This window comes from Phascolarctos cinereus, unplaced genomic scaffold, assembly GCF_003287225.1.
Source record: "Phascolarctos cinereus isolate Bilbo 61053 unplaced genomic scaffold, phaCin_HiC Scaffold_9;HRSCAF=440, whole genome shotgun sequence".
In the NCBI taxonomy this organism is placed as follows: Eukaryota; Metazoa; Chordata; class Mammalia; order Diprotodontia; family Phascolarctidae; genus Phascolarctos; species Phascolarctos cinereus.
The window spans coordinates 88572194-88590880 of NW_027556402.1; the positions used below are offsets into that span (position 1 = coordinate 88572194).

At 38.3% G+C, this 18687-nt stretch overlaps 1 protein-coding gene across 3 annotated transcripts in view; it reads right to left on the reverse strand.

Moving 5' to 3' along the window:
* Positions 1-18687, reverse strand: part of KLHL2 (kelch like family member 2) — a 143080-nt gene that overhangs the window by 53694 nt on the left and 70699 nt on the right. The window lies entirely within an intron of this gene.

Consider the following 18687-nt stretch of genomic DNA (forward strand, 5'->3'; position numbering starts at 1 on the left):
TTTTTTGGCTAGGCAATGGGGTTAAGTGACTTGCCCAGGGTCACACAGCTAGTAAGTGTCACGTGTCTGAGGCCGGATTTGAACTCAGGTCCTCCTGAATCCAGGGCTGGTGCTCCATCCACTGCGCCACCTAGCTGCCCCCCACCTGCTGTCCCATTTTTAAAAAAAATCATTTAGACTCTGGTCAAGAGACCAGCTACTAATTCTACTATACCACTTTAAAAAATTTTAAAAAAAAAAGAACATAGTGGAACATTTTTTTAACAAGTTTCTAATGAAAAGACATAACAGAAGCAGAAACTATTATAATTATACAGTCAAACCATTTCGCAATGTGTAAAACTTGCTTCATTATGTCATGAAAAGGAATCTTGGTGGAAGGATATAATTAGTTGATTATTTTCAAATTGTAGGTTTTTCTTCTATGGCTTAATTGCACACTGAAGCAGCTGTAAAGTAAATTCCAAGGTGCATAATAGTGTAGACATTTAATTCAGCAGGTTCATAAGCCTCAAACTCGAGAAAGTGGCCCTCAAGGCATCATTCCAGCCCCATGCAATTGCACAAATGAGAATCATTTTCAGTCTAATCAAGAGGCGGACATTTAGTTAGAGGCAGTAGAGTTGAGTACACACACAGTCCCAGCCTTACATACCCTAGATTCCTCTCACAGTCAAACAGAGAATACATGGGATTCTCCAGGCCTCTCTTGACTATCTATCTCATCCCTGTATACTCTGGGGATAGCCATCCCTCTCTTTTTCTACTATTCACCACCTCCAACCCTATCTCCAAGGCCCCTGCTTCTCAGGGGCAAGCAGGCCCAGTCTGTAGAGACAAAAAGGTAGAGAAAAAGAATGGGGCTGCTATGTGCTGGTCCTGCCTTAGGACCCAGCTGCCACTCCTTACCACTCTCCCCATTACCAACTGTCAGCTGTAAGAGAGGAGAATCCCCTGCTTCAGAAGCTTTAGTGGTTCCCCACTGCTTCAAGGATAAAACAGACTCTGCTGCTTGGTATTTAAAATGCCCTTCATAATCTGGCTCTGGTCTATCTTTCCAACCAAAACGATTTTTATATGACTCTGCCTGCCTACTTGCTTGCCCCATATATAATATTCCACATACAGCCTCCCAGAATACTCTTTCTCCTCCAGAGCAATCTCTTGAAATCCGTAATTCCCTACTACACTCTGCTCAATTATCACCTAGCTTGGGCCTTTCCTGATCCCTATTTTCCCAAAGAAATATTTTTCTAACATCATCATTAGTTTCCACAGTAATACATTTCAAGGAACTCACAGAATTGAAAGCTAGAAGAGATCTGGAGAAGATCTAGCCATTTTACAGATGAAAAAATCGAGGCCAAGGGAAGTAGAGTGCCTTGGTCCAAGGTCATATAGTCAAACAAAACAAATTATCTCATTAACCATGGCGCCCCCCCCCAAAAAAAAAGCCAACTGTACTCTGAGTCCATTACTTTTCTATTGGGAAGAAATATAAGCACTGTTAATGACAGTCTACTGAATTCAATGGGTAAGGGGCTCATTTTAAATCTCTAATCTGCTCAAGGGAGGAGATGGTCATTTCAGTACAAGAGAATAAATGTGGGTCCTGTGATCCATGGGATACATTAAATATATTAGAGTATTATATTAAGTATCTATATACCAAAGAGATGGGCAGAAGAAGCCTCATGGATACTTGAAGAAGATGCCATTGTGTTCAATTCTGGGAGGATCTGAGCATCAGTGAATGTGGTCAGTCATAAGCTACGCAGTCAAGGACTGTTTATAGTACAGAATAATAATCATAATACAAAGTGCTTTTTTCCCCCACAGCAACCCAAGGAAGCAGGCAGTGTGACAGTCAACATGCTCATTTTATAGATGAGGAAAGTGGGGCTCTGGTCACATAGTGACAAGTGTCAGAACCAAGATTAGACTGACAGGTTCCTTAATCCAAGCCCAAACCTTTAAAGAAATGTCTACATTACACTGGTCTACAATCATGGTTCCAGACAACAGTAGAAAGGGGGGGAACTGACTAATATGGAAATAATGTTTTACATGACTTCACATGTATAATCAATATCACACTGCTTGACTTCTCAGTGGATGTGAGAGAGGCTGGAGAGAGAGTTTGGAACCCAAAACTATTTAAAACAATGTTAAAATAAATAAAGCATGATGTTAATTAAAAAAAGCAATAGGAAAATATTTAACAAAATAAATAATAATACATCAAGAAAAGAAAGTGGGGAACAATGGATATAGAATGTTGCTTATATTGTCATTTTGTCAATCAGCTTGTATTGTATTTCTTTGCTACAACAGATGGTTGGAGAGAGTTATGGATCTGGAAAAGATGATGAAGTTAAAGAAGCAAACAAACATGAATACATCTTTTAAAAAACACTGGAGAGTAAATCAGAAGCCCTGACTCAATCAGATTGAATCAATGAATCAATAAGAGAAGTGTCTGTAAGCAGGGTCTTGAGGCTTCCTCTACCGGCTTCACAGCCATTTTCCAAGCTAACATATAATTCTTTAGTATCAGTCACCATCACGGTGATGGTGGTGATACCTGCAAATACCAGGTTTTCAATCAGATGACTATAACAATGTTTAATAGCTGAGGATATAATAACAACAGTTATGATAATAATGACAAACAGTTGCTAACATTTATAAAGTGCTTTAAGGTTTACAAGATGCTTTATGCCTATTATTTAATTCCTCATAGCAACCCTGGGAGGTAGATGCTATTATTATCCCAAATTTATTGATAAGGAAACTGAGGCAGACAGAAGTTTAGTGATTTACCCACGGTTACACAGCTAAGCAAGTGTCTGAGGAATAATTTGAACTCAGGTCTTCATGACTCTTAAATCTAGCACTCTAGCTACTTATGCTACCTAACCAAGGGATGGAATCATACAGAACAAGTCTACTATAAGTAATATCCCTTGAAGATGATATAAATTCTTGGATTAAAAACCCTGCAACTGTTTAATAGCAAGGAAGGTACTTTCAAAGTGCAAAATGGCCTGGGACTGAAGCTACATATTCACTAAATTTCTTGGTCATAACTTTCCCTAACAAGATCGTTAGAAAAATATAAGACATTTTACATTCTGATGACAGTCATGTAATAAATTGAGGTGTGTTTACTGGGATAACTTGTGAGGCATACCTGCAGTATTTGAATGAAAAATTCAATTCAATTCAATCAACATGTTTCAGATACTAAAGATATGAAGACAAAAACAAAGCAACCCCTGCTCTTAGGAATTTACATTCTACCAAAGAATCACTGCTCTGGCCTTTATTTTTTAAAAAATACAGTTACTTTTATTAAAAAATGTTAAATATAGATGAGAAAACACTGTAAGATATAATCCACAGTCCAGTCATCTGCCCAGAAAATAGCTAGTGATAGAAATCCAAGGAAAGCTAACAGAATTTCTTACAGAAAAAAATCTTGTGGGCACAGCTTGCCTTTCAATAAAAAGAAAAATAGAATCAAGATAAACATCTTTAATAGTGGGTGGATGGCATCTGAAAAGACTAAAAATAAATTTCAATAACCAGAGCACATAAAACCAAGAAACAATGGCTTTATGTTTCACTTAGAAAAGCTGTACATCTATAGGAGAATTCACCTCATCTGCCCTGGACTTAGGCTGACTGAAAGTGCTATGGAGGAGGGAGGAAGAGGACCCCAAAAGAAGGAATTCCTCTGGATAAAGGTTTCATTTTTAGTTTTTAAAAAAATCCCGACTATAGCTAAATTCTTAGTTTTAAATCCAATTACTCTTATATCCAATGATATGCCACTAGGAAATGCAACTGGAGAATAATTTAAGGACAGTAGTTTAAAAAAATCACACATTTAACTATACGTTCAAGTTAATTAGAAGCTGCCTACACTTGCACTACAGCAGACTTTCTTCTATTAGTATTTTTTTAAAAAAGCTATATGTTTATCTGCAAGGAGACTAACAAAGGCCACCTAAGTACGAAGAAGTGTATTGTAGAAGAGATTCTGAGGGAGGAAGACAAGATGAGGCAGAGGCAAAAGAGGAAGAATGACAAAGCATATAGTAAACCCTCTGTGGTTTATACTAGTCATGCATGGACCAGGAATGGGGATTCCTATTAAACAGATATTCTGGTTAACAGAAAGGTATCCTGCCTCTCTGCATTATATTCCTTGTCCATCTTTGGTTTTTCTGTCCCTACTCTGTACCTAATAAGACCTTCTCCATCACCACCTCTATTCTTTCTATATCCTTTGGCTTTCTCTGTGGATATCTGCAAGACTCTGAAACATGCTAGGGCCTGGAGGTAACCTTATCTGGGTCCGGCAAACATAACCCTTCGTGTTCTTTATCTATTATTTCTAGTTTGTATGTATTTTGCATTTACTTATCTGGGTACAAATTGATTTATTCCAACAGCATGTAAGCTCCTTCAAGGCAGGGGCTATTTTATTTCTGTCCCTGTATACTCAATGCTTGGCATGGTAATCAATCAATCAATCAATCAACATTTATTAAGTGCCAGGAATATGCCAGGAATTGTGCTAAACACTGGGAATACATAAGGAGGTAAAAGGTGGTTCTTGCCTTCAAGGAGCTTACAATTTAATGGGTGAGACAAGATACAACCAAATATATACAAAACAAGCTATATAAGGGATAAACAGGAAATAATTAACAGAGGAAAGGCATTGTAATTTAGAGGGGTTAGTGAAAGCTTACAGTAAAAAAAAAAAAAATGGAGTTTAGTTTAAAAGAAGCCAGGGAGGCCAGTAAGTGGAGTTGAGAAGGGAGACTGTTCCAAGCATGAGGGACAGCCAGAGAAAATGCCTGGAGATGAAAGCTGAAGTGTCTTGTTCATGGAACAGTCAGAAAACCAGTACCTAACACACAGTAAACATAATCAATAATAATAATTAATACTTATATAGTGCTTACATGTGCCAGGAACTGTGTTAAGCACTTACAACAATCCTACGAGTAGGTGCTATTGTCATTCCTATCTTACAGATGAGAAAACTGAGGCAAACTGAGGTTAAGTAATTTGTCCAGTATCACACAGCTACTAAGTATCCAAGGCTGGATCTGAACTCAGGTTTTCCTGACTCCAGGCCACCTAGCTGCACTACTTAATAAATGCATGCTGAATAATGAAGTTCTGAGGTGGGTGGATGGAAGGACTGGTGAACTGGTTCTTTTTAAAAGCGTTAAAAGAAAGAGTTAATTTCTTAACTTTCTATTCTCAAGCTCAAGTATTCCAGGTTGAATTTTGTGACTAAGACAAGAAGTCCCCTTTAATTCTAGTGCCTTCCCTCTGTTAATTAGTTCCAGTTTATCCCCACGTGTAACTTACTTGTACATAGTTGCTTGTAAGGTGTCACTCTCTTCAGACTGTGAGCTCCTTGAGGCCAGGTCTTTTGTCTTTCATTGTATTCCCTGTTCTTAGCACCGTGCCTGGCACGCAGTAGGTTCTTAATAATACTACCATCTCTAGATTCTTGGTCAATACTTTCCTCAGAAGAATTTGTGCATAAAATGTTTCTGTTCCTTGAATAGTCATTAAGTGAGGAATATCCTAGCATTGTGTTGGTAATGGTAACCTTAAGCCAGCTTTAAGATTCTCAAGTACCTTTAAAGAAGCAATATGATCAACTATAGTTCTAGTGCTCATTTGATAACAATAGCTAGGAGACATCAAGAATCAGTCAACCAGGGGAGCCAAGATGGTGGAGTATGAAGTCCTGCTCACTTTCCCTTACTGATCTCTGAAAGCCCAGAAAATATCGCCCCAGGAAACACCCTGTAACTGCTGAATCAGCAGAAAGATTGGGTGCAGTAGTCTTGTAGCCCAGGAAGATTGGGGGATTAATGGGAAAGGCCCCTCTCGCTCTATAAGAGGGAGAGTGGTACAGAACAGGAGGCGTTGCAGCAAGCTAGCGGAAAGCCCCATCTCAGAATACCAAGGGGAGAGCCTGAACCCGAGAGTGATGGAGCAGGCAAACACCAACACCAGGACCTCCAAATGCCTCAGTATAGGCAGGGGAACCTCCGGACATCGGCTTGGAAAACCACCAAGTGCCATGGTGTTCTCCAGCAGACAAGTATCCAGCAGCCTCAGCAAAACTCTGGGAAGCAAAACTCCAAGAGGTAAAGCTCCAGGCTGAGAGATATCCTCCAGCAGCGAAACATCCCTGTGCAAGGCCCAGGTGAACAGGCATCTTCCAGGGGCCAGACTCCCCACCCTAACCTCTAGAGCTCTGGGGTTACTGATTCCAGCCCAAAACCAGCTAAGCTGCCAGAACCCCAAAGCCTCTAACTGCCAGCACCTGAGGCCCCAGTACACAAAGCCAGTGACCAGGCCCTGGGCTTCCAGCACAAGAAGTTTGGGTCAATGCCCCCTGCTCTCCAGCAGAAGAGCTCAATTTTTTTGAAGTTCAGGAAATAAGCAAACATCATGAGCAAAAAGAAACATACAATGATCATAGATTCTTATTATGGGGACAGAGAAGATCAAGGCACAAATTCAGAAAAGGACAACATTGTCAATATACCCACATCCAAAACCTTAAAAGGGAATATGAACTGGTCTCAAGCCCAAAAAGCCTTCTTGGAAGAGCTCAAGAAGGATTTTAAGAGTCAAAGAAGAGAGGTAGAGGAAAAATTGGGAAAAGAAATTAGTGGTATGCAAAAGAGAGTAACTAGCTTGGAAAAGGAAGGACAAAAATTAACTGTAGAAAACAAGTCCTTAAAAAATACAATTGGCCAAATGGAAAAAAGTACACGAAGAAAACAAGTCCCTAGAAAATATAATTGGCCAAATGGAAAAGGAGGCACAAAAACTCACCGAGGAGAAGAACTCCTTAAAAAAGTAAAGTGGCCCAAATGGAAAAAGAGGTACAAAATCTAAGAGGAAAATAATTCCTTAAAAATTAGAATTGGACAAGTGGAAGCTAATGACTCTATGAGAGAGCAAGAATCAGTCAAACAGAAACAAAAGAATGAAAAAATAGATGAAAATGTAAAATACCTCACTGGTAAAACAAATGACCTGGAAAACAGATCCAAGAGAGACAATTTAAAAGTCTACCTGAAAACCTGGTCCCTCCTGTCTCTTCACCCCCTCCCTTTTCTTCCCCTTTACCCTTACTGCTTGCTACCTGAAAAAAAGAGCCTGGATAGCATCTTTCAGGAAATCATCAAGGAAAATTGCCCTGGGGGTCCTAGAAATAGAGGATAACATAGTAATTGAAAGAATCCACTGATCACCTCGTGATACAGATCCCAAATTGAAAACACCAAGGAATACAGTAGCTAAATTCCAAAATTACCAGGTCAAAGAGAAAATACTGCAAGCAGCCAGAAGGAAACAATTTAAATATCATGGTGCCACAGTCAGGATTATGCAAGACCTTACAGCTTCTACATTAAAAGATCACAGGGCATGGAATAATATTCTGTAAGGCAAATGGGCTTGGATTACAGCCAAAGATCAACTACCCAGCAAAAGCGGGCATAATTTTTCAGAGGAGGAGATGGACCTTCAATGAAATAGGGGAATTCCAAACCTTCCTGATGAAAAGACCAGAGCTCAACAGAAAATTTGATCTTCAAATACAAGACTCAAGAGAGGCATAGAAAGGTAAACAGGACAGAAAAACAACATGTTATTAATAAGGGCAAACTTTTTACATTACCTACAAGGGAAAATGATACTTGTAACTCTTGAGAACTGTATTGTTATTACACCATTTAAAAGGAGTATACATAGACAGAGGGGGCAGGTATAAAATGACTTAATGTAATGATAAAAAATCTAATTAAGTGGGTTAAGGGGATCTAAGTAGATTAAGTGGATCTAATTAAGGAACTGTACTGGGAGAAAAGGCACAAAAACCTATTACAGTAGAGGGAGAGAAGAGAGGGAGATAAGCATTGTTTGAACCTTACTCTCATCATATTTGGTTCAAAGAGGAAATAACATAATCAGTTAGGTACAGAAATCTAATTCACCCTATAGGAAGTAGGAGGTCAAAGGGAAAAGAAAAGGGATGGGGATAGAAGGGAGAGAAGAAGCAGTAAGGGTAAAGGGGAGGAAAAGGGAGGGGGTGAAGAGACAGGAGGGACCAAAGGAGATGATGGTCAAAAGCAAAACACTAGTGAGGAGGGAAAAGGAGAAAGGAGAAGGAAAAGTATAAGGGGTAGTGGTGGAATGGGATGGAGAGAAAGGAACAGATAGTAATCATAACTGTGAATATGAATGGGATAAACTCTCCCATAAAATGGAAATGGATAGCAGAATGGATTAAAAATCATAATCCTACAACATGTTGTTTACAAGAAAAACATTTGAAACAGAGGAATACACACAGCGTTAAGATAAAAGGCTGAAGTGGAATATATTATCCTTCAGCTGAAGTAAAAAAAGCAGGGGTAGCAATCCTGATCTCAGACAAAGCAAAAGCAAAAGCAGAACTTATTAAAAGAAATAATGAAGGAAACCACATCCTGCTAAAAGGCACCATAGACAAGGAAGTAATATCACTACTAAACATATATGTATGGTATAGCATCTAAATTTTTAGAGCAGAAGTTCAGGGAGTTACAGAAAGAAATAGAAAACAAAACTATGCTAGTGGGGGACCTCAACCTCCCCCTCTCTGAACTAGATAAATCTAACCACTAAATAAACAAGAAGTTAAGGAGATGAACAGAATTTTAGAAAAGTTATAGATGGTAGACCTCTGGAGAAAACTGAATGGGGATAGAAAGGAATATACTTTTTTCTCAGCAGTACATGGCAATTACACAAAAATTGACCATGTACTAGGGCATAAAAACCTCAGAATCCAATGCAGAAAGGCAGAAATATTAAATGAATCCTTTTCAGATCATGATGCAATAAAAAGTATATGTAATAAAGGGCCATGGAAAGATAGACTAAAAATTAATTGGAAATTAAATGATCTAATCCTAAAGAATGAGTGGATCGAACAACAAATCATAGAAACAATCAATAACTTCATTCAAGAGAATGACAATAATGAGATAACATACCAAAACTTATGTAGCCAAAGCGGTTCTTAGAAGAAGTTTTATATCTCTTTTTATACACATAAATATATATATGTTTTATATACTTATCTATGTTTACTAATACACATATAAATATATATATGTATATATATAAGTTTTATATGCTTATATGAATAAAAGAGAGAAAAAAGAGATCAATAAATTGGGCATGCAACTAAAAAAAATTAGAAAAAGAATAAATTAAAAACCCTCAGTTAAACACCAAATTAGAAATATTGAAAACCAAAGGAGAGATTAATAAAATTGAAATTAAGAAAACTATGGAACTAATAAATAAAACTAAGAGCTAGTTTTATTAAAAAACCAATAAAATACAGAAAACTTTTGTTAATTTAATTTAAAAAAAGAAAGGAGAAAGCCAAATCACCAGTATCAAAAATGAAAAGGGTGAATTCACCACCAATGAAGAGGAAATTAAAACAATAATTAGGAACTATTTTGCCCAACTGTATGCCAATAAATTTGATAATCTTAGTGAAATGGATAAATATTTACAAAAATACAAATTGCCCAGATTAACAGAAGAGGAAGTAAAATACTTAAATAACCCCATTTCAGAAAAAGAAATTGAACAAGGCATCAATGAACTCCCTAGGAAAATATCTCCCAGGGCCAGATGGCTTTACAAGCAAATTCTATCAAACATTTAAAGAACAATTAATTCCAATACTATATAGACTATTTGGGAAAACAGGAGAAGAAGGAGTCTTACCAAATTCTTTTTATGATACAAATATGGTACTGATACCTAAACCAGGAAGAGTGAAAACAGAGAAAGAAAATTATAGACCGGTTTCCTAAATGAATATAGATGCAAAAATTTTAAATAAAATATTAGCAAATAGATTAGAGCAACTTATCACAAGAATAATACACTATGTCCAGGTAGGATTTATACCAGCAATTCAGGGCTGGTTCGATATTAGGAAAACTATCAGCATAATTGACCATATCAACAACAAAACTAACAGAAACCACACGATTATCTCAATAGATGAACAAAAAGCTTTTGACAAAATACAACACCCATTCCTATTAAAAACACTAGAGAGCATAGGAACAAATGGAATCTTCCTTGAAATAAGTAGCATCTACCTAAAATCTTCAGCAAGTACTATATGTAATAGGGATAAGCTAGAGGTGTTTCCAATAAGATCAGGGGTAAAACGAGGATGTCCATTATCACCATGTGGTACTGGAAAAGTTAGCTTCAGCAATAAGAGAAGAAAAAGAAATTGAAGGTATCAGAATAGGCAAAGAAGAAACAAAACTATCACTCTTTGCAGATGATATGATGATATACTTAGAGAATCCTAGAGAATCAAGTAAAAAACTACTTGAAATAGTAAACAATTTAGCAAAGTTGTAGGTTATAAAATAAACCCACATAAATCATTAGCATTTCTGTTTATAATTAACAAAGTCCAACAGCAAGAGGTAGAGAAATTCCATTAAAGTCACTGCAGACATTATAAAATATTTGGGAGTCTACGTGCCAAAAGAAACCTGTTAGGGGCCACCGTTCTGGTCTAGTCACGAATATGTCCATGATGTGATACTCGTCCTCCTAACGGAATGGGAGTTACACATATGTATGGGCTGAGCTGACGTGGTTGAGGCGGCAGAGTACTGGACTCTTGCCATGTCTCCATCGACACGCCCACTCAGTGTCCCTTGAGGCAGTTAGACCTATGGGTTCTAACCAAGTCTCCATCATTGGCCACCTGTGCATTGTGATTGCTCTTCATGAGTGTGGAGGCGGGATTGGATTGTGGAGTATAAGTGGCTTGGTCTGGATGGGAGGGGCTCTCTTTCTACTCTTTCCTTGGCTCGCATGCTTTATCCTCCCTGTTCCTCCCACTTGCTCTCTCTGCTCTTAAATCTTTCAACATGCTATAATAAAAGTGATTGAACACTTCCCGGTCGACTCGTCCTTTCATGTATCCGGGTAGGCTCCGAAGACTCGGTGGTGAGTATGACCCTGGTGCCTGATCTCAGTAGGAGATAAAACACGGCAACCCCGGCCGGTGCAGAAACCCAGGAACTATATGAACACAATTACAAAACACTTTTCACACAAATAAAGTCAGATCTGAATAACTGGAAAAACCCATGCTCATGGGTAGGCCAAGCTAATTTAATAAAAATGACATTTCTACCTCAGTTAATTTACTTATTCAGTGCCATACCAATCAAACTACCAAAAATTGTTTTATAGAGCTAGAAAAAATAATAACAAGATTCATTTGGAAGAACAAAAGGTCCAGAATATCAAAGGAACTAATGAAAAGAAGTGGTAGAGAAGGTGGCCTCGTCATTCCAGATCTCAAATTATATCATAAAGCAGCAATCATCAAAACTACTTAGTACTGGCTAAGAAATAGAGTGGTGGATCACAGGAATAGATTAGGTATGCAAGACACAGAAATCAATGACTATAGTAATCTACTGTCTGATAAACCCAAAGTCTCCAACTTTCTGGGATGAGAACTCACTATTTGACAAAAACTACTGGTGGAAAAGAGTGTGGCAGAAACAATGCATAAATCAAAATTTTACACCATATACCAAAATACAGTCAAAATGTGTTCATGATTTAGATATAAAGGCTGATACTATAAGCAAAGTGGGAGAGCAAGGAATAGTTCATCTGTCAGATGTATAGAGAACAGAAGAATTTATGACCAAACAAAAGATAGTGAACACTATGAAATGCAAAATAGATAATTTTGACTGCATTAAATTGAAAAGTTTTTGCACAAACAAAGCAACGCAATCAAGATTAGGAGGGAAGCAAAACAATGGGAAAGAATTTTTACAACCAGTGTCTCTGATAAGGGCCTCATTTCTAAAACATATAGAGAACAGAGTCAAATTTATAAGAATATAAGTAATTCCCCAATTGATAAATGGTCAAAGGATATGAACAGGCAGTTTTTAGAGGAAGAAATTAAAGCTATCTCTAGTCATATGAAAAAATGCTCTAAATCACTACTGATTAGAGAAATGCAAATCAAAACAACTCTGAGGTACCACATCACACCTATAAGATTGGTCAACATGGCAAAAGAAAATGATAAATGCTGGAGAAGATGTGGGAAAATTGGAACAGTAATGCATTGTTGGTGGAGTTGTGAAATAATCCAACCAATCTGAAGAGCAATTTGGAACTATGCCCAAAGGGCTATAAAATTGTATATACCCTTTGACCCAGCAATACCACTACTAGGTCTGCATCCCAAAGAGATCATAAAAATGAGAACAGGACCTACATGTACAAAAATATTTATAGCAGCTCTTTCTGTGGTGGCCAAGAATTGGAAATTGAGGGGATGCCTATCAATTGGGGAATGGCTGAACAAGTTGTGGTATATGAATGTAATGGAATACTGTTGTGCCATAAGAAATGATAAAAGCAGGCAGACTTCAGAAAAATCCAGAAAGACTTATATGGACTGGTGTTGAGCGAAGTGAACAGAACCAGGAGAACGTTGTACACAGTAACTAATTTGGACAGACTCAGCCCTTCTCACCAATGCAAGGGATCTAAGACATCTCCAAAAGTTTCCTGATGGAAATACTATCCACATCCAGAGAAAGAACTATGGAGTATAAATGCAGATTGAAGTATACTATTTGCTCTTTTTTCTTTCTGTTTTGTTTTGTTTCTTCTTTCTTATGCTTCCTCCTATTGGTCCTAATTCTTCTTTACAACATGACTAATACGAAAATACGTTTAATAGGAATGTACGTGTAGAGCCTAAGTCAGATTGTATGCCATCTTGGGGAGGGAGGAGGGGAGGGAGATGGAGAAAATTTAAAACTCAAAAGCTTATGGAAGTGATTGTTGAAAACTAAAAATAAAATAATTTTAAAAAAGAAATAAAAAGAAATGAAATGAAAAAAAAAAAGCTAACACTCACATGTTAGCAGCCAGGTGGTACAGTGAATAGAATACAATGCCAGGTCTGGAGTCGGGAAGATGGGAGTTCAAATCCAGCCTTAGACACTTACTATACTTACTACCTGTGAGACCCTGGGCAAGTCACTTAACCCTGTTAACCTTAGCTTCCTCATATGTAACACGATCTGGAGAAGGAAATAGAAAACCACTTCAGTGTATCTGCCAAGAAAATCCCAAATGAGGTCACAGTCATACATGACTGAAAATGACTGAACAAAAGTAAAAACTGCTCACAGTGCCTCAGAATGTAGTAGGTTCCATGTCACTAGAGGTTTTCACATCAAGGCTAGGTAACCACTTATCTGGGATGTAGAATGTATCCTTGTTTACCTATGGATTGCATATGGTGCCCTTCCAACTGGGATTGTGGAAGCCTCTACTTCATCTGCTACTGTTTTGGTTGACATTTATACTTTCAAATAGCAGGAGAAACAAAAGAAGCAAAAGAGTCATGGGTGAATGACTGATTAAATTTAACCCCAAATATTATCCTTTTGTAAAACAGACAAGAAGTCCTGAATAGCTTTTTATCTTAACTGGTGGCTACTTCCAAATCAGGAAGACAAATAACTGGCTGGAGTACTTTAGTCTAGGAAAAAGAATTAAGAAGATGCCTTGTGTGAGGAACAAAGAAAAGGAAACTGTACCATTACAGAGTCAGGGAGAATAGAATGTTAGGTGTGGAAGGCATTTCAGTGAGACAGCTACCATTCGTAGGATACTCTCATACCAGCTGCACATTTCAAAGCAAGACAATTTCACCCTACTGCACATTGTTTGACAAGCCAAATTACACACAACATGTTTTGTTTTGGCAAGTATGCTCTTTCTGCCCAGCTATTAGGTAGCTGTAGTTTATTTTCAGCCTGGGCACTTACCCTACTTGGGAAAAAGGAAATATTTTAAGTCAACATGGCTTAAATCCAGAGCAATCCTCAGTACTCTTACCGGAAGAAACTACTGAATAGCCAAATCTCTACCTCTAAAAAGAAATATATTAGTATACCTATGGTGCAAGAGACAGCATGATACGATGGGCAGAGAACCTGCGTCAAGCCCAGAAGCTGGGAAGACCTGGATTCATGTCTTGCCTCTGACCCTTTGACCCAGCAATACCACTACTAGGTCTGTGTCCCAAAGAGATCATAAAAATGAGAAGAGGACCTACATGTACAAAAATATTTATAGCAGCTCTTTCTGTGGTGGCCAAGAATTGGAAATTGAGGGGATGCCTATCAATTGGGGAATGGCTGAACAAGTTGTGGTACTGCCTATTGGACATTTCAAATGGGATGTCCTAGAGACATCTCAAACTTATTATGTTCAAAACTGAACTCATTATCTTTCCCCCCAGACCCACCCCTCTTCCAAATTTCTCTATTTTGGTAGAATATACCACTATTCTTCTTGTCTCCAAGTGTGTAATCTCAACATTACCTTTGATCCCTTACTCTCCATCACCTCATATACTGGCTGTTCCAGTCAACTTTCTAAGACTATAATAAGATACAGAAAGGGGGCTAAGGACAGGTAGAGGCAGTTTCCTCACTTGGAAGTTACCTATACCAATGAAATCACAGTTTTAAGTCACTATCCTGGGTCTACGTTATTGGATAGAGTGCTAGGGTTATTGGATAGAGTGCTGGGGTCAGTAGGCCTTTGTTCAATTTCTGCCTTTGATGCTTATTAACATGACCCAGGTAAGTAGATTAACCTCTAGGTGTCTCACACAATTCAATTTCCTGGTACTTATCTAAGAAAGAGTTAGCTAGGTTGCAGTTCTCGTGGGTGGAGGAAATTCTTCCACATGGATAAAATCACAAATCCTTCATGGAGTCACAGAGCTGTAGGCAAGGCCATACTCAGTGACCTCATCCACTCTCATAAGTTTAATTATCACCTTGAGGCAGGTGATTTCCAGCTCTTTATATCCAGCCCTGGTCTCACCTGAACTTCAGTCTTGCATCACCAACTGCCTATTGAACATTTCAAATGGGATGTCCTAGAGACATCTCAAACTTATTATGTTCAAAACTGAACTCATTATCTTTCCCCCCAGACCCACCCCTCTTCCAAATTTTTCTATTTTGGTAGAATACACCACTATTCTTCTTGTCTCCCAAGTGTGTAATCTCAACATTACCTTTGATCCCTTACTCTCCATCACCTCATATATCCAATCAGTTGCCAAATCTTGCCCTTCCTAAGTCTATCTATATCATATCTGACCACTTTTCTTTACTAAATACAGTCAACATCTTAATTCAAGGCCCTGTTCTCTTCTAACTTTAGTCTATACTCCACAATGCTGCCCAAATAATTTTCTTTAAATGGAGATCTGATCAGGTCACTACCCTACTCAATTAAACTTAACAGCTTTCTATTGCCTCTAGAATCATATACAAATTCCTCAAGTCTAGCTCTTAAGTCCCTAACACCCTAGTCTCAAGTTATCTTTCCAGACTCACTGTAGACCATTCCTCCCAAAATGTGATCTGCTTAGATTGGCCAATATTTTTCACCCAGGCGGCTCTGCCCTTGCAACAGAGGTCTCTCGTGCCTTAAGTGTGTTCTCTTTCTCAACCTCACCTCATAGAATATCTTCCCTAAAGACAACAGCTCAAGCATCACCTTCCATAGGAAGCCTTTTCTGATCTCCTCAATTTCTCCTGCCCTTGTTCTCAAACTACCTTATATTTACCACTTTGGTATACCTGGAATTCTCTCCCTCCTCATCTCCATCCCCAGTTGCCTTCCTTCAAGAAACAGCTACCATCTCACCTTCCTCAAGAAGCCCTTCCCCATCCCCCTTAACACTCAGGGCCTTCCCTCTCCAATTTATCCTGTACCTATCAATAATTCTCCACTTTGCATCTGCTGCCCTGTCTATTTTCAACTCCATAAACTGAAATGCCTCTCCCAGGATGAGCTCATCACTTCTAAACTCAACAACATGGTGCTACAGCAAGACTTGATTGATACCACCTCCCCAAACTCCTCCCAATGCCTTCCTTTTCAGAGGGCAGAAACTAGACTTTTGGCTCCCTCTACTTTTCATGTGCTCCTCAGCCTGGTTTCAACTCTATGGAACAAGATGCTCTTGTGTGGGAGACCCCCTACTCCTTTGCCACTTCCTTCTGTGTGTTCTCTCCTGCTTTGGACCTTAAGCTCCTTAAGGGTGGAAACTCGTTCTTTTTATTAACTGTATCCTCAGTGCTTAGCACAGTGCCTGGCACAAAGCAGGTGCTTCATACATGTTTACTGGATTGGATAAAATGTAAATATTTAATTAATTTACATTATATAGTACTGAAAATTTACATCCTATAACACTAGCTAATGTGAAATTTAACATCCTTGAGTGCTAGGAATAACCCATTACCTACAAGGATGAGCAGCTGTTCTAAAACCCTGTTCAGAAAAGAGACTACAGCCCAAATGCCAGGTATCATTGAACTTAACACCTTTTCAAACTGTATAGAAACCTTTGGTTGGCATAATGACCAATGAGCAGGCACTGCTAAGTGCTTACCGAATACTGAATGAAAATATGCCCACATGTATCCATTGTATCACAGTATCACATTTACAGGAAACCCCCAACTTAAAACCTACTTCCCACAAATTTGTCAGATGGTAGTTTTGAACTTAGATTTCATTTTCTCATAGAAAATTCTATTCAAATTTAAAAAATTCTATTCAATTCATAATACTGCTGAGCTATAAGAATGATAGTATGAAACTAAAGTTTTGGGCAGAGGGGTTCATGGAGAACAGAAAGGTGAAGGAAGAAATTTACCCACTCCTTCCTGGATGCAAGGCTAGAGCCCCAGGAAACTCAGAAATAAACAAAAGTTGACTCTGGCAACCATCCAAATCCTTTTATCTACCCTGCTATGGTGGCCAAAACAGGGGTAAAGCCTGGATAAAAAATGGCTCACATCCCTAGTAGTTTAAGTCTTTCCTAATTCCACAAGCTGTTAATGCTCCCTAAATACAACTGGCTTATTTTATATACTTTCCCCCCTTTTCTTTCTTATTAATTTACAATTTTTTATTTCCAGTTCCAAATTCTCTCCCTTCCTTTACTCCTCGATCCCACTCACCAAGCAAGAAATACAGTAAGTCATGCAAAACATCTTTCAACATTAGCCATGGTTGAAAAAAAAAGCAAGAAAAATAAAGAGAATGGGAAAAAATATGCTTCAGGGGCAGCTGGGTGGCACAGTGGGTAGAGCTCCAGCCCTCGGGTCAGAAGGACCTGAGTTCAAATCCAGCCTCAGACACATAACACTCACTAGCTGTGTAACTCTGGATAAGTCACTTAACCCCAATTGCCTCACCAATAAAAAAGAAAAATGTTTCAATCTGCACTCAGACTTGATCACTTCTCTTTCTTGAGTTGGACAACATTTTTCATCACAAGTCCTTTGGAATTGTCTGGGATCACTGTGTTGCTGAAAACAGCTGTAAAAATATTGTGAAAATAGTGACTCAAAATTGATCATCATACATCATCGGTGTTACTGTTGTTCTCCTGGTTCTTCTCATTTCACTTTCTATCAATTCATGTAAGTCTTCCTAGGTTTTTTCAAAACCATCCTGCTTGTTATTTCTTATAACACAATAGTGTTCCACCACAATCATATACCACAACTTGTGGTATAGGGATGCCCAATAACGGGCATCCCTTCAATTTCTAATTCTTTACCACCACAAAAAAGGCTGCTATAAATATTTTTGTACATACAGGGTCTACACTTTTTGTATTTACTTATCCAAGTGCATTTGCTCCTCCTCATCTCACCCCTTCCAGAATGTAAGATCCTTGAGAACAGGAACTATTTTGTCATTGTACCCCTAACACCTATAAAGTGTCTGGTACATAATAGGCACTTAATAAATGCTTGAATTAAATTATAGGTCAGTTGTCTGGAGCTTTCCCCACAGAAAGTCTTATTTACATGGACCAAAGAATCACAGACTTAGAGCTAGAAGTGACCTCAGAGAGCAAGAACTATTTCATTTTTGTCTCCGTATCCCAAAGACACAATAGGTACCTATAAATGCTTAACTTAAATTTGGGTAGTTGTTTGGAACTTTTACCACAGAAATAGTATTATTTACACGGACCATAGGGGCCATATAATCCAATCCCCTCATTTTACATGTGAGGAAACAGTCCCTTAGAGGTTAAATGACCCAGAATCTGGATCTAGACCCTGTGACTCTCCAATTCAGCATAGATACCACTGCACATGTCTGAGTTAAGGGAAGGTATGAAGACTGTACCTCCACCTTTTTCTAAGCCTTTGCTTGTTTGAGAATACAGCAACAGTCTATCACAAAAGTACTTAACTAAGGATCCACAGACTCCCAAAGGGTCTACAAATAAATTTCAGGCATTCTGTGACCTTAGATGTGGAAAAAATAAGTCTTTATTTTAGACCACGCATTCTCCTTTGTAAGTCTATGTATTTTATTTTATGCATTTAAAAACATAATTATGAGAAAGGTTCACAGGTGTCACCAGACTTCCCAAGGGGTTCATGAAACAAGAAGATTAAGACCCTGCTTTAGGGTTTCATT